The sequence below is a fragment of the Halichoerus grypus genome, chromosome 1 (genome assembly GCF_964656455.1).
Source record: "Halichoerus grypus chromosome 1, mHalGry1.hap1.1, whole genome shotgun sequence".
NCBI lineage: Eukaryota > Metazoa > Chordata > Mammalia > Carnivora > Phocidae > Halichoerus > Halichoerus grypus.
Window position 1 is genome coordinate 13,559,178 of NC_135712.1, and position 17,001 is coordinate 13,576,178.

The following is a 17,001-nucleotide window of genomic DNA, read 5'->3' on the forward strand; positions in this document are numbered from 1 at the left end:
AGTTAGAGAGAGGCACCCTGTCCTCGGAGAAGAAGTTCACCCTGTGGCAGGACACAAAGCTGAGACGAGGCTGGACGTCAGCCCGTTGGCCATGTTGGCCAAGCAGGGCAAGCAGGACGCAAACCGCCCAGTTGTACCCAGTGGCTCGGCTTACAGCTCACCGTAAGGGGTTTGGACTTTGTCCTAGCACCAGTGAGAGTGACGATTTTTATGCGAGGACCCAGGAGGCCAGCCATTCATGAAATGGTCATGGGACATAGGGTTATCACCTAAGGGAAAAAATAAAATCCCCACTGCACACCATTAATACAAATAAATTGAGTCACGATCAAAGCCCATAAATGCAAGTCCGACTTTTTGGAAAAGGACAGAAGGAGGAAGACCCTAAAAAGATTTCTGTGCAGGTGAGTGATAAAGGACCCTTAGGTGAAGAGCACTGCCACCGAGCGGGGAGAGGGGGACAGATTTGACATCTACTCTGGAAGTTGGGCTGATGGGACTTCATGATAGATTCAGTGTAGACAGGGAGGGAGCAGGGGGAGAAGGGGGAGGTGCCTGAGCACCACAGGCCAGCCTGGTGAGGAGCAGAGTGTCAGGTGGAGGGTAGCCTAGACAGTGGGGCGCAGAGATCAGGAGCTCCATCAGATGCCAGGTGGATATAAATAGGCTTTTGGACATACAAACCCGGAGCTCAGAAGAGAAGAACTGGAAGAGGATGTAAATTGGAGGGTCAGCACATAGATGCATTTGGAGCTCCAGGCCAAGCTGGGATCCCCTAGGAACTGAGGGTAGCTCACAGAAAGGAAGAACAGCCAGGACAAGCCTTCCCGCGTTTCTGCACTGGACTCCCATTTCCAAGTTTTGTGCACTCAGCATAAATTACAGTTTGAATTAGGGGGAAAAGGAATAAATACCATCTCCTAAAATATCAAAGTGCATCACACCGAGGTTCCTCCCCATTAGAAACAGTTGGTACACTGGGAGGGGAAAATGGAAGGTAAGTCCAGGAAGGGAGGCCCCCCAGTACAAGTGTGGAAGGGAAAGCGGCGAGCAAGGGAAGCCCACCGGGCTTGGGAAGGTGGGGGCAGCTCTCGGCCCGGGCTTGAAGGAGCAAGAAGAGGGGGTGGTTATGACGCTGTGGCCGCAGGCGGAGACCAGCAACCCTTCCGCCAACAGCACCCATCGGGGAGGTGCCCTCTTGGGGGACCAGCCTGCTCTGTCTTGAGCACCAGCCTGCTGCGTCTCTCCAGCTGTGGGATATCCAGAGCAAGCTCTCTGAGTGGTCCCACAGGAGCCCCTTTCCCTAGCCTTAGCAAGAGGACCAAGCATCCCATCACCCTTGTAGGGTAGAGAGGCTCCAAATTCACCAACCTTCTCTCGGAAAATCCTCTTCTAGCTTCGATCTTCCTTCTTTCCCCACCCTATATTGTTGAGAGGCTAAGGGTCACAAACCTATCTCGAGTCACCCTTCTGCCAGCCCTTCGTGGCATTCCCACGTGGTACAGGAAACGTGGCATCGGCTCTTTTGAGCGGCTAAAATAAGACAAAAGAGCTCCATTATCACTTCCTGTCACCTACGTACAGCTGAGAATTTAATATTTGACACAATGAGTATTTAAATCAGAAGGAGAAAGACCAGCCATTCAAGAAATGGTCACGGGACCATTATCACCTAAGGGAAAAAATTAAATCCCCACTTCACACCATTAATACAAATAAATTGGGTCAGGATTAAAGCCCCATTTTTAAAGTATTAGCTGGAAATGGAGGATAATATGTTCATCCTCAGCACTCTTAAGAGAAAATTCCCGGGAGCAGGGCTGGCTTCATGGGCACAAGACTCATGCTGTCCCCTGGGACCCCACACTCAGAAGCATGCTTGGTTAAGTGTCCCACTGTTAACAACTTTCAACAACAGGTCCTGTGTATTCATTTCACACTGGGCCCCACAAATCACATAGCAGTTCCTGCCTAGGAGACTGACGAATCCCATATGGGCTCGAGAACTACCAGGCATCCTTGCAGAACATTCCTTAAGCTGCAAATCAGTCTGGGACACTTCCACCCAACCTTTCCTCCCTTTTCTCAAGGTCTGCAAGCTCTCCTAAATTTTCCCTGACCTCTCTCCCCATTTTCCCCATAGGCATTTGCTCTAATAAAATCCTTGCATGTTAAACCCATTTCAATGTCTACTTCTTGGAGGACCAAGGCTAGCTTCAGTGGTGCCCGGAGAGGTCAGACAATACAGATGGAAAGTGGGACTCTGTGACTCCCTCAACTTCCCCCTTGGTGGGCAGAGAGGATGCTATCTGGGTTGGTAGGTGGGGGAAGGACAGCCCTGTCACAAGCTACCAGCTCAATTGCTAGATGTCACCAGTGGTGGCCTGGGAAAATGTCCCAGTGGAAGGGAGCTTTGTGGCAGGTGCCATGATATTGGCATTTTAAAAATCTGGGGGACAGGAGTGCCTGGATAGCTCAGTCGGTTAAGCCTCCGCCTCTTGGTTTCGGCTCAGGTCATAATCTCAGGGTCGTGAGATCGAGCCCCGTGTCGGGCTTTACACTGAGAGTGGAGTCTGCTTAAGATTCTCTCTCTCCCTCTGCCCTTCCCCTCCAAATAAATAAATAAATAAAATCGTTTTAAAAAAATCTGGGGAACAAAGCCTACAGAGAGGGCAGCATTGGCTGGGTGATACTAAGTCATGCTAGTACCCCACCGAAGGAGAATAGGAGACAATAGGAAATAGGAAATAGGATAGCTGGTCACCTGCAGCAAATGGCAGATGGCAAGAGCCAGAGGGCTTTGGTGGGAGCTCACAAAGAGGTCCAGATCAGCTGCAAAGGAAGGACAGAGACAAGCCAGCAGGCTAAGACCTAATTCTGTTGCAAGTAGCTCCAGACATGTTTGAATGCTCAGCTGAGACAGGTGTGTTCTGCAAAGATCAAGGCCCAGGTGAGGAAAACCTGGATGGATGCGACCCAGCCTGCAGAATAAAGCCAAACAGAAACAAGGAAGACAGGGAGACAGAGACAAAGACCACACATCATTGCATGAGCTCCTGCATCCAGCCGTACCTAAGGCCAAATCCACCTCTGTGCTTTTCAGCTTTGAGAACTAGTATTAGTCCCTTTTGCTAAAGATAGCATGAGTCAAATTTCAATCACTTGCACTACTGAGTCCAACCATAGCTTTCCTTCACGTATCTCTTCACACAGAGAAGCATGTTTCCTCTATGTAGTCCAGGTTACACTAAAATTTTCTAGATGTTTTCCTTCATATTTTTGCACAAAAGGGGAAATCATAGATTCACAGAGAACATGATTTCATAAATTGGTCTTGGTTCAATCAAGAAAATCCTCATGGTAGTCTGGAAATCATTTCATTCCTTCATACTTTGCAACCCTTTGAGGCTTCCTCTTGGCGGACAATTTGTTTTACATAGGATGGCTCCAGATTACTTTTTAAGCCCTGTTTTATACAATCTGGCTCTCGAACTAAGCTCTTCCACTCCTTGGGGCTTACAGGCTGACCTTCTGCTGCTGCAAATTTCTTCTTAATCCTTAGAAGTTCCAGACCATTTTCTTCCTAATATGTAGAACGCATTTTGAAAAGGCAGAAGGGATGTGGGGTTGGGCAAACGAATGTTATGGTTTTGTTACCCAGTGTGGAAGAGTAGTTGTTACTGTGTTGTGGTCATGAAAATCTCGAGATGATTTTTAACCTAATTTCAGCTCTTCTCACAATTCACAAAAGCACACAATCATGGACTTCTATTCAGAGAGACTGACTTCTATGGCTGGGATTTGAGACTGCACTGGTACATGATTATTTGTTGCACTGAGTTGTTTAATCAACAAATGTTTACTGAGTACTATGACACTTTGCATTATCACTCGCAAATACTAGCTGCCCCTCCCTATGGGAAGATTATATTTCCTTGTGCCAATGACATCAGGCAAAGCCATACAATTTGCTTTAGCCAATGAAGAACCCACAGCAGTGTCCTGTGTGGTTTCCAGGCAGAAGCTTTAAGAGCCAATGTAAGTTCTACCGTGTTCTTTCCCCCCTGCCATGAGCCAGCAAAGTTCCAGATAGAGACTGCTCTGTCAGCTTGAGTCCCAAAGGAGGATGACATATGAAACAAAGCCACAGATGTACAAGGGCCATTTAATATTAACAAGTAATAAACCTTTTGTGTTTGGGGTCACTTTTATAGCAGTTGAAGATAGCTACCCCGAATAACACCCACACCCACAATGTGCGCATCATTGTGCTGTATGTACAATTTATTTATACATATAACTATTAGGCCATGGTCCCAAAATAGCTTTGCTTAATAGAAATTTCTTTTAAATAAGTGTACTATGTCACAGAAGATTTTGAACTTTCTTTGAACACCTTCCCCAGAAACAGATACCAGCAGGGCTGCTCTGATTGAAAGAGTGAGGACCAGAAACTTGGCGGTTCTATCTCCCCAAAGACCATATTCAACCCAGTGCCAGACATCTGGCCAGCACTCAGTGAATATTTGTTGAATAAATAAACAGATTATTTCCTGCAGGATTCTTTAAGGACTCTCTGGAGAACTCTATAGTTCCATAGAACAGAGTTTAAAATTCCCATAGTAATAGTATAGTCCTGCAGGAGGTTTCAGGTTCAGTTATCAAATTCACATACATAGACTAACAGGACAAGAGCAGAGATGGTGAAGATTCAGATCCTATTGTAGCCCATCGTTCCTGTGTCTTTCCAATTACGGTTCCATAAAAGATCTTCATGATGGGGCGCCTGTGAGTTCGGCTCAGGTCATGATCTCAGGGTGGTGAGATGGAGCCCCAAATCAGGCTCCGCCCTCAGCGGGGAGTTGGAGCCTGCTTGAGACTCTCTCCCTCTCCCTGTGCTCCTCCCCCTGCTTGTGTGCTTTCTCTCTCAAATAAATAAATCTTTAAAAACAACAAGAACGGGCGCCTGGGTGGCTCAGTTGGTTAAGCGACTGCCTTCGGCTCAGGTCATGATCCCAGGGTCCTGGGATCGAGTCCCACATCGGGCTCCCCCTGCTCTGTGGGGAGCCTGCTTCTCCCTCTGCCTTTGCCTGCCACTCTCCCTGCTTGTGTGCTCTCTCTTTCTGTCAAATAAATAAATAAATAAAATCTTAAAAAAAAAAAAAAAAAAAAACAAGAACAAGAACAAGGGGTGCCTGAGTGGCTCAGTTGGTTAAGCGACTGCCTTTGGCTTAGGTCATGATCCTAGGGTCCTGGGATCGAGTTCCGCATCAGGCTCCCTGCTTGGTGGGGAGCCTGCTTCGCCCTCTCCCACTGCCCCTGCTTGTGTTCCCTCTCACGCTGTCTCTCTCTCTCTCTGTCAGTTAAATAAATAAATAAAATCTTAAAAAATAAATAAATAAAAACAACAACAACAACAACAAAAAGATCTTAATGATTGACCTGAAACTAATAGAATGCTATATATTAACTACACTGGAATTAAAATAAAATAATTTTTTAATGTTAATGATTGTTATTAAACAGTTTTGTTAAATGTTTCCAAAGACACCTTTTTCCATGGTCCAGCCAAGAGTAGAGATGCTAACAAATAGAGAAGAGGAATGAAGACAAAATATCTAATAATTCACCCATCAAGTGATTAGTCCTAAGACAATAATTCAACCCCCTGTGTTCAGACTGTATGTTTGGGAAGACTAAAAAACCAATAAGCCCTAGTGAACTAGCTCAAATTATACCTTCAATGTAACAAGAATTCTCCTCCTTACTATCTCTCTCTCTCTCTCTCTCCGCATAAGTGTTGCCTGCTAGACATGGTAAGCCTAATGCTTATATTATTCCAGTAACACTTGTCTGTTAGCAAAAAGTTTTTAAAAACAATGATGGGGAGGGGCAAGATGGCAAGCTAAAATAACGCAAACCTCCCTCAGTAAAATCCTAGATACACTGCCTTTTTAAAACATAGGTTTTGTAAAACTCTTTTAAAAATTTATAGTTGTGCTCACAAGAAAGTAGAAATCCCAGTGGGCCACATAGAAGACAGAGCTGAAAACTGCCTAGGGAACTGACACTGTAGCAGAATGAAAGGTAGTTGTTGGTCCAAATGACCAAGGGACTTGGGTTTCAGTGTTCATGTGGGGATAGGTGAGGAGGCCCTGGGCGAGATGAGGAGTGGGGAGCCAAAACCCCTGTATGGAGCAGGATTGGCACATAGCTGTAATCTCAGCCAAAGGTGGACCAGAAAAACTTCATTTGTCAGTACAGCCAGTAGTGAAGAGAGAAAGCTCATCTGTTTTCTTCTTGGCCTCTGGGTAAAAAATAAAGAGATATAAAAACCTTAAGCCATTGCTTCATGCATCTGAGATTTTAATCTGTGTTATTTGTAGAGGCCAGGAAACATCAATGCTAGAAATTAATATAAAAATTGGTTCTGGGAAGGGGCGCCTGGGTGGCTCAGTCGTTAAGCGTCTGCCTTCGGCTCAGGTCATGATCCCAGGGTCCTGGGATCGAGCCCCACATCGGGCTCCCTGCTCCTTGGGAAGCCTGCTTCTTCCTCTCCCACTCCCACTGCTTGTGTTCCCTCTCTCGCTGTATCTCTCACTGTCAAATAAATAAAATCTTAAAAAAAAAAAATTGGTTCTGGGCTAGAAAAAGAAAGCACGGCAGAAGAAAATGCAACATGCTCTCTCAGATTCTCTGCAAGGAAACCTCTGTAGACTTCCACAAAACAGAAGCCTGACTAAAGATGAACTTACAAATATATATTTTACACACACATGCATACACATATACAATCCCCAGGTATCAGAAGACAAAAGAAACGAGAGGATTAGAGGACCCTAAAACTTTAAGATTTAAAAAAATCAACAATCTGGAAAATAATACAAGTTAAATATGCTAAAAACAAGTAAAGAATTAAATAGGAGATATGAAACCCCAGAAGCAAACAAATAATTATAAAAGAAAACAAGTAGATTTGAAAAAAAGCCAAGTAAAAATTCTAGAAATGCAAAATATATTCAATGACATTAAATCTCAATAGAAAAGCAGCAGATAAGGCCATGCTGAAAAAAGACTTGAGGAAATAGAAGATAGATGTGAAGGAATTGCTCAGAATGTTATACAGAAAGAAAAAGAGATAGAACGTTGATTAAGAAATTTGGAAAATAAGGAAGCCTGGGTGGTTCAGTTGGTTAAGCACCTGCCTTTGGCTCAGGTCATGATCTCAGGGTCCTGGGATTGAGCCCCACATTGGTCTCCTTGCTCAGCGGAGAGTCTGCCTCTCCCTCTGCCTCTCACTCGTGCTTTCTCTCGCTCTCAAATAAATGAATAAATATATCTTTAAAAGAAAGAGATTTGGAAAATAATGTCAGAATATCTAATATAGGTCCTCAGAATTTCATGGAGAGTGGAAATATTGGAATATAAAGTGGGTAAGAATTTCCTAGGATCTTAGTATCTTAGATACAACACTAAAAGCACAAGCAAACCAAGAAAAAGACAGATAAATTGGAATTCATCAAAATTAAAAGCTTTTGTGCCTCAAAGAACACCATTCAAGAAAGTGAAAAAACAACTCAGAGAATGGGAGAAAATATTTGCAATTCAAATATCTAATAAGGGGTTTATACCTACAATATATAAAGCTCTTATAACTCAACCATAAAAAAAAAAAACCCAGTTAAAATATGGGCAAATGATTTGAATAGATGTTTCTCCAAATAAAAACATAAACATATAGACATACAAATGACTAATACACACATGAAAAGATGTTCAACAACAGTAGTCCTTAGAAAAATGCAAATCAAAACCACAATGAGATACACCTACTAGGATGACTATAATCAAAAGATAGACAATAACAAGTCTTGATGAGGATGTGAAGAAACTGGAACCCTCATATATTGCTGGTGAGAATGTAAAATGGTGCAGCCATTTTGGAAAACAGTTTGATGATTCCTCAAAAAGCCAAGCACAGAATTACCATATGATCTAGTTATTCCAATCCTATGTATATACCCAAAAGAGCTGAAAACCGATGTTCAGACAAAAATAAGTGCATAGAGCAATGTCCACAATAGCCAAACTACGGAAAGAGCCTAGGTGTCCATCAACAGATGAATGGATAAAGAAGATGTGGTATAGATATACAATAGAATATTATGCAGCCATCAAAAAAAAAAGAAATCTTGCCATTTGCAACAACGTGGATGGAACTAGAAGGTATTATGCTACGCAAAATAAGTCAATTAGAGAAAGACAAGTATCATATGATCTCACTGATATGAGGAATTTGAGAAACAAGACAGAGGATCATAGGGGAAGGGAGGGAAAAATGAAAAAGATGAAACCAGAGAGGGAGACAAACTATAAGAGACTCTTAATCTCAGAAAACAAACTGAGGGTTGCTGGAGTGGAGGGAGGTGGGAGGTATGGGGTGGCTGGGTGATGGACATTGGGGAGGGTAAGTACTATGGTGAGCTCTGTGAATTGTGTAAGACTGATGAATCACAGACCTGTACCCCTGGAACAAATAATACATTATATGTCAATAAAAATTTTTTTAAAAAATAAGTGCATAAATACCCATAGCACCATTTATTCATAGTAACCAAAAAGTAGAAACAAGCAAAATATCCATAAACCAAAGAATGGATTAGAAAAAGGCAGTATATCCATACAATGGAATATTATTTGGCCATAAAAGAGAAAGACTTACTGATACATGTTACCAATGTTGATGAACACTAAAAATATTGTGCCACGTGAGTGAAGCCAGCCACAAAACACCATGTATTGCATGATTCAGTTTACATGAAATGTCCAAAATAGGCACATTGATAGAGACAGAAAATCGATTCATGGGGCACCTGGTTGGCTCAGTCAGTTAATCATGCGCCTTTGGCTCCGAGTCCTGTGATCAAGCCCCACATTGGGCTCCCAGCTCAGTGGGGAGTCTGCTTCTCCCTCTCCCCCCAGCTCATGCTCTCTCTCTCTCTCTCTTGCTATCTCCCTCTTTCTCTCAAATAAATAAATAAAATCTTTAAAAAGAAAGGAAGGAAGGAAGGAAGGAAGGAAGGAAGGAAGAAATTGATAAATTGATTCATGGTTGCCAATGGCTGGGGGTAGGAAGGAATGGGGAGGGACTGTTTAAGGTGTGTGAGGTTTCTTTGTTGGGATGACAAAATGTTCTGAAATTAGATAGTGGAGATCATTGCACAATTCTGGAGACATGCCTAAATCCACCGAATTGTATGCTTTAAAAGGGTGAATTTTATGATAATTATATCTCAATTTTTTAAAAGACTTTAAGGTAGGGGCGCCTGGGTGGCTCAGTTGGTTAAGCGACTGCCTTCGGCTCAGGTCATGATCCTGGAGTCCCTGGATCGAGTCCCGCATCGGGCTCCCTGCTCGGCAGGGAGTCTGCTTCGTCCTCTGACCCTATCCCCTCTCATGTGTTCTCTCTCTCTCATTCTCTCTCTCTCAAATAAATAAATAAAATCTTTAAAAAAATAAATAAATAAATAAAAGACTTTAAGGTAGAAATGGGGATATAGACAACCTTAAAAATAATAACGCTTTGATTATAAAACAAAGAAAAGAAAGAGGCTATAAATTAATTCTGATGTTTAAAAAACAAAACAATAATAATTGCAGAGCTTCCAGACCACAGTTTTCAACTCACATTGATACTGATTTTTAAAGAGTGATCATCAGGGCTGCCACTCTGTGCTGGTATTAACTAGAAGGAAATGACTAATCTTTGGGGCTGCTCTATGGAGCTGAGGCATTCGTAGAGAGAAAGAGCCAAACCACAGTGCCTGGCAGGGAGGAAGGAAGGTGAAAAAGAAACCCAAGTTCACTCTTCCACTCGCTGACCTCCTGCCAGTGCGTTCCACGGGCCAAACCCAAATGGAATCCAGAGGTCAAGGAAGTCCACTGATGTAGGCTGTGAAGATCAACTTTCTGAGACACTGAGCAAGATGGATGGCTGGAGAGTGGAACTGGAGAGACGAATGAAGAATGCCCAGCACCCATTCTTATCATTTTGCATAGGATTTAAAGTCAGAGGAGAACCAAGTTGCCTGGAGGGGACCCGGTTCTTCCCTCTTGGGCAGGAAAGGGCAGAGCATCTTGATTTGTTATCTCAGTAAGACATCAAGAAGTAAGTGAAGATAATTTTGGGAAAGCAAGACGAACTGGTTGCTGGACAGTGATGTCCACTATGGACATCTTCTAGAACTTTGTTTTAAAGACTTCGGTACTTTTGTCATCCCTAACAGCTGACTACAACACAAAAATGAAAATGAAATGGATTATAAAACCAACTGGCGCCTGATCACCCTGATCATCACTGTCTGCAAAGTGATCTCTGCGAACAGTGAGGAAGGAATTGCTTCTCTCCTCAGCACCCTCTGTGTCGGAGTGTGTGTGTGGGTCGAGGAGGTGTCTGGCAGCCCAAATCTAGATCACTTCATGCCATCCCAGGGACAGAGACGCTCAGGTCCTTTCTGCCAAGTGTTGGGGAAAAGGCAGGGAAGATGGAGAAGACAGTTAAGGTTTCCTTCTGCAAGTTCCATTGGCCACTCTGAGCACAACTCTTAGACATTACTAGTTAATGAACCATGTGCTCTGGTGGGTATGAGCACTGGCCTGGCCTGGGAGGGTTTGCAATCATTATCTCTGGGGTACTGTGCCATCCAGGGCAGTGTAGATAAGGTTCAGATAGTTAAATAAGCTCTGCTAGTGATTTCCAGAAATTGCAAGCCTGATACAGGTAGGAGCAGGCTGGCTTGGCTATCATTAAATTATCTTCCTTCACAGATGCAGAGAATAGGCAGACACATAGACTCGCAGAATCTAGTGCAGGAGACAGTCTTAAAGATACTAAACACCTGGGGCACCTGGGTGGCTCAGTCGTTAAGCGTCTGCCTTCGGCTCAGGTCATGATCCCAGGGTCCTGGGATCGAGCCCCGCATCGGGCTCCCTGCTCCGCGGGAAGCCTGCTTCTCCCTCTCCCACTCCCCCTGCTTGTGTTCCCTTGCTCGCTGTCTCTCTCTCTGTCAAATAAATAAATAAAATCTTTAAAAAAAAATACTAAACACCTAACATTTGAGGGGTACATATTATGTGTCAGACACGCTCGAAGGGTTTTGCATGAAGTCACCCAACAGCCCCATGTTGCTGATAACAAACTAGATCACACAGTGGTGGTAAAAGTAATTGTCTAAGATTCCTCAGCTAGTATGTGGTTGATCCAAGATCAAAAGAACCCCTGCTTTCTCCACCATACAATACTGCCTAGAATTAGTCTAGCCAACCCTAAACTCAATGTCTAATGAGGCAATGAAGAACCAGAGACAAGAGAGTTGCCCAATGTCACAGAGCTGGTTACTGACAAAACTGAAATTAAATAATCTTCCAATTCCTGGGCCAGTGCATTTTCCAGTACACAATGGAGAATGGAGAGCATTGCATTATTTCACAGTTGCCTGTTCTTTTCATCATGAAATGGAAGCAAAAGGAATGAATGAGTAAGGAACAGGAGAAGACATCTAACTGAGCTCTGTATTTTATCTCTGTATTTTATCTGTATAATTCCCCCTTTTCTTTCTTTGGGGATGTTTGAACAAAACTGACATAAATAGCTCTTCATGTTCTTCCAATACTGGAGCCCACCGTATAGAGCAACAAGAATATGCACCGTCAGAAACAGTATGCAAATTTGGATGTGGGGAAAACTCATTTGATTCTCCATCTGTCTCCCTGTTTAATTACTTAGCCATAAATTAGCACTTTTTATAAGCTACACTCAGCAAATGTGATCAATTCCCTGACTTTAATGTCAAATGTGGAATAGTTTTTACTTTCCAGCATTTAACCTTTTGATTTATATTCATATTTTGAGATATAAATTAGCTGTTGAAATCTACCCAAATACAATGTTGGGGAATTTTTTTCTATTTATGTTCTCATTAAGACATTTCTTTGATTGAATCATTGATGAGATGCTTTTTGAAACATGGCATTTTTTCCTAAAGGGCAAGAAAAGAGAGTGTTTTAACATTTAAAGGATACAATTAGGAAGGATATCACGGATGGTGTGAACTGAGGCTTTAAAGACACAGAACCTGCAACCCTGCTCAAATCTGCTTCCAGCCCGACGGGATGGCCATGGCCTACTGTCTCTACACTAACCTAATCAGACTGCTATCAACAGAAGAGGAACACCACCTTCCAGCACTCTCCTGCACATACTCTTCTGAAGAAGTCAACTTTCTGGTTTGTCTGTTGGTGAGATCACCCCATATTTATTGGGTACTCACTACATGTCCACAGCACTATGTAGATCCAAAAGGGAAATAAAGAGGACAAGATGACTTCTGGTAGTCTTAGAATATCAGGGATGAGAACAAGCCCACAAGACGTACAAAGTGTTAAGGAAACATATAATAAGATAATATGTATATGCACCTTCTAGTATACCCTGACATCCTATTTCTTCTTAATCCTTGCCCACAGAATCCCAGTTTTGCTTAGGAAAGTAATGGGCCCAGCTCCAAGCAATGGATCAGGATTGGTTGACAATCGTGACAATCCTGTTCCCTAAATTCCCAGCTCCTTTGCAACTACAGATAGCCATGGGACACAATTCTAATGAACAAAATATAATGGGGAGACTTCTGTGAGCTTCTAGGAAAGCTTCTGTCTTAATATAAGCTCTGGGGTGCCCCTCCCGCCCTTTCCTGTTATGACTGTGGGAGTGATATTTGGAGCGGTGAAGCTCTCTTGAGATCATAAGTGAGAGGCAAAAAGAACTGCAAAGATGCCAGCCCTGAAATCTTTGAGTGCCTGGACTCGTGCCAGGAAACACCTACCTTCGGACTTCTTATTATATGAGAAAAATACCTCTCTGTTACATGCAACTGAATGCATTCCTAGCCAATACATACATGAATTGCAAAATATATTTACAGAAGTACGAAAATACATTCACAAAAGGGGAAGAGTTACTGGAAAGCTAAGAGTTAGTTCAGTGCTTCCCAATTAGCCTCAAAACATCCAGCTGGTTCAATTTCAGTTCCTCAATTGGGTGGTGATTCATCAACCCACTAAGACAGTGGGTTCTAAAGTGTAATCTCCAGGCTGGAACAAATGTGAGAGAGAGAGATGTGTTGGTGTTTTGAATGATGCACTCAGCCAGTACTGGGAGAAAAGACAGGCACGGAATGTTCTGACTGGCTAACTGCTTCAAACTCCCCATGGACAGAGTGCTGGGCAGTTGCTAAGCCTCCTGGCCAAGAAGTTTCAAGGTTAGTCCCTCTGGAATGAGGCGAGAAGGCTTCTTGATGGTCTAAATAGTCCAGGAAAAAAGCAAGAGCTAGACCCACAGTGATGTACAAATTCAACACAAGCCCTATCACAATTCTAACAACCTTTAAAAAAAAAAAATGGGGAAAAGCCAATCCTCAAATTTATATGGAATTACTAGGGGCTCTGAAGAGCCCAACAATCTTGAAAAAGAACAAAGTCAGAGGACTCAGACTTCCCAATTCCAAAACCTAAACTACAAAGCTAAAGTAATCAAACAGTTTGGGATTGCCATAAGGATAGACATAGAGACTAATGGAATAGAACTGAGAGTCCAGAAAAAACAACAAATATAAGCCATTGATTTTTGACGAAGGCTCCAAAACCATTCAATGGGAAAAGAACGGTCTCTTCAACACATGGTGCTGGGACAACAGGATTCCCACACACAAAAGAATAAAGTTGGATCTTTACCTTACATCATATATAAAATTAACTCAAAATGAATCATTGACCTAAATATAAGAGCTAAAACCATAAAATCCTTGGAAGAAAACATAGGGCCAAATCTTCCTAACCTTGGATTTGCAATGGATTCTTAGTTATGATGCCAAAGCACAAGCCATTAAAGAAAACAAAGAAAAACTGGATTTGATTAAAATGAAAAGGTTTTATCTGTCAAAAGGCAAAAAGACAACCTACAGAATGGGAGAAAATATTTGCAAATTTATATATCTGATAAAGGTTTAATATCCAGAATATATAAAGAACTTCTACACTCAACAACAGCAAACAACCCAATTAAAATGGGCAAAGGACCTGAATAGACAGTTCTCTAAAAAAGATATACAAATGGCCAATAAGCACATGAAAAGATGCTCAACATCATTAGTCATTAGGAAATGCAAATTAAAATTACAATGAGATACCATTTCCTACCTAATAGAACGGCTATAATCATTTTTTAATGGAAATAAACAAGTATATTGGTAAAGATGTGGAGTAATTGCAAACCTCATACATTGTTGTTGGGAATGTACAATGGTGTGGCCGTTGTGGAAAACAGTTTAGTAGTTCCTCAAAAAGCTAAAAATAGAATTGCTATATGACCCAGCAATTCTACTCTTACACCTAAAAGAATTTAAAACAGACATTCAAACAGATACATGTACACTCATATTCATTGCAGAATTATTCACAATAGCCCAAAAAGTGGAAATAACCCAAGTGTTCATCAGCAGATGGATAGATAGACAAAATATGGTCTATCCATACAATGGGATATTACTGAACCATAAAAAGGAAGGAAATTCTAGAACATGCTACAACATACTTGAACCTTGAAAACATCATTCTTAGTGAAATAGGCCAGACACAAATGGACAGATACTGTATGATTCCACTTGTATGAGGTACCTAGAATAGGCAACTCCATAGAGACGGAAAGTAGATTCAAGGTTCCTAACGGCTGGAGGGAGGAGAGAAAGGGGATTTATTGCTTAACAGGTATGAAGTTTCTGTTTGGGGTGACGAAAGTTTTGGAACCAGATAGTAGTGATGGTTGTAAACATTGCGAATGTGCTTAATGCCACTTTAAAGTAGTTATAAATGGCACATTTTATGTTATACGTATTTTCCCACAATAAAAAAATTAAAATTAAAAAAAAAAAACTAGGGCCCAGAGCCCTGGTGAAGGGAATCATAACCCACCCGCTCTTGTTTCTATGAGAACCCAGAAATTTCTGATCAAATGCCCCAATGCACATGCTCAGCAACCAATAATTGAATGTCTTAAGGTCGCTGCCCTGAGGAAGTTGTGGTTTTTTCCTCCCTTTTATTTTATTTATTTATTTTTTCTAAAGATTTTATTTATTTATTTGACAGAGAGAGAGACAGCGAGAGAGGGAACACAAGCAGGGGGAGTGGGAGAGGGAGAAGCAGGCTTCCCGCAGAGCAGGGAGCCCGATGTGGGGCTCGATCCCAGGACCCTGGGATCATGACCTGAGCCGAAGGCAGACGCTTAATGACTGAGCCACCCAGGCGCCCCTTTTCCTCCCTTTTAATTAGTGATTACAAGTGGTATAATAGAAGCATTCCTCCTGTGGGGTTTTTTTTTTTTTTTTTTCTGTTGGAAGATCTACAGAACAAAGTCTGAGAGGCACATACGGCATCATCCTTTGGCCTGAGTGTAGACCTTCCATACTCTTCATCTATAATTTGGGTGGCTGAGTAATCCTAGTGTCTGCTAACTAAAGAGGCCCTGTCCACAGAGCAGCAAGGTCATCCTTCCCCAATTTAAAGGGTCACCTTCCTTTTGGTCAGGCTTTCCAATAGGGAACCCACGTGCTCCTGTGGCTACTCAGCCCAATCCCCTGGGATGCAAGAATAAATTGTTAGAACTCCCTTGTTGATGTCCCAGCTCTTCTTTTTTAACCTCAATTTTTACTTGTGTTTTGTAATGTCAGTAGTATAGTAGTATATAATCGACAAAAATAAATGCATATACGTATATATGGGGAGGGCGCTCCATGCCTAAAATTTTTCTTTACTGATAGAGGTATTTAATCATAAAAGGTAGGACAGCACTGTTTTAGGACCTTCAGGGAGAAACGGGATTCATGGCTCACCCCTTCTGAATTGGGGCTTACTCTAGCCAGCTTCTCTGCTGGTTCCTGCCTCCTAACTGAAGCCCTGAGGTCCCTTTCCACACTGGTTCCTAGGCTGGGCCTCTTCTTTATCCACAAATAACTGAAGGCACAAGACCAGTCTGTAAGACAGACCTACTGAGAGTTCCAGGGCAATAGAAAGAGATTATAACCCATAATAGTAAGCAACTTCAAATATTCCACATTACTATTCCAGAAAGTTCCTTGTTTACTCCCATCCCCGGGAACTTTTCTGAGCCCACCTTCTCCTCAAGCCCTGGCTGCCTACCAAGTTGCTAGGTCTCTCCTCTCTTCATCATCCTAGCATCTCCTCCTTCGCAGGCTTCCAAAGATTTCTAGATTCCTGCTACTTGATTATGCATAATGAAAAGCACTGTGCTGTCTTTGCTCACATCTTCTTCCAGACTCTGTTCGAAGGCTTTTCCTTTGACAACCAAAATCTGAAGTAAGGTGCTTCTATAAACCAAAACTCAGTTCCTTCCTTAAGCAGATTCTGCAGGCTTCCCAAATGATGATTCTCAAAGTGTGGGGTCAAGAACCTCAAGCATCTGAATCATACAAGCACGTATTTAAAACAGATTCCCAGGTCCCAGGCCAGCACTTGTGAGTCCAATCACTGGTGGGGGGTGCCTGGGAATCTGCTCCCCGCAGTGATTCTGGTGCACACTGATGTTTGAGAACCACTGGCGTTACAAGCAGGTGACTCAACCTTTTCTTACCATTACAGCCGATTTGCTACTGAATGTGTTGGGGCAAATTTATCTTTTGTCCCGTTATCCAACCCACATTTTTGTTCAGACTTCTCCAAACCACACCTTTGACAAGTGTTTAAATGTGACCCTTCGGGAGGATGAGCCCCATAGATACACAGTTTAGTGAACTGATGGTACCTCTGTAAAAATTAGAAAAAGGCATCTCTAACTCTGGGGATACAGCCCCGCTCCATGGCGAGACACTTGCCAAGTGGTCGTGGGCTGGGGTTCACCTGGGAACTCTTGTCAGTAACAACTTACACATCCCT